The sequence below is a fragment of the Penaeus monodon genome, chromosome 24, assembly GCF_015228065.2.
Source record: "Penaeus monodon isolate SGIC_2016 chromosome 24, NSTDA_Pmon_1, whole genome shotgun sequence".
Classification (NCBI taxonomy): Eukaryota; Metazoa; Arthropoda; class Malacostraca; order Decapoda; family Penaeidae; genus Penaeus; species Penaeus monodon.
In genome coordinates this window covers 37,536,750-37,537,158 of record NC_051409.1, presented here as the reverse complement: position 1 = coordinate 37,537,158, position 409 = coordinate 37,536,750, and positions in this window count along the sequence as shown.

Genomic DNA, 409 nt, shown 5'->3' with positions numbered 1-409 from the left:
ATAAACACTATTTTCGACGCAATTGAACGTGAAAAAATCGATAGAACAGGAATTTCTTTTGGCCAATTTTGTCGTCAATTTTCCTCGTCTAATTATACATATATATTTTTTTTTCGATAAATGCGCCGAAGATTTTGGGCGTCGATTCTGTGTTCGTGTGTGATGTATTCTGCAGCGGGAGGGGAGGGGGGAGCTATGGGGGAAGGAGTGGAGGGTAGAGGGAGGGAGGGAGAGGAGCGTCTTATCTTGCGTGGCGGGCGTGGTGAAGTTTGCTTGTGGGCGTAACCGAGGGAACTGCATGCGTGGGCGTGGTGTGTCTCACGACTCGGACTGATCATTGTTTATATATACACGAGGAGGGTTGGGCGGCAGTCACCTTTTGCAAGGGGGTTGGGTCGGAGTGTGGGGG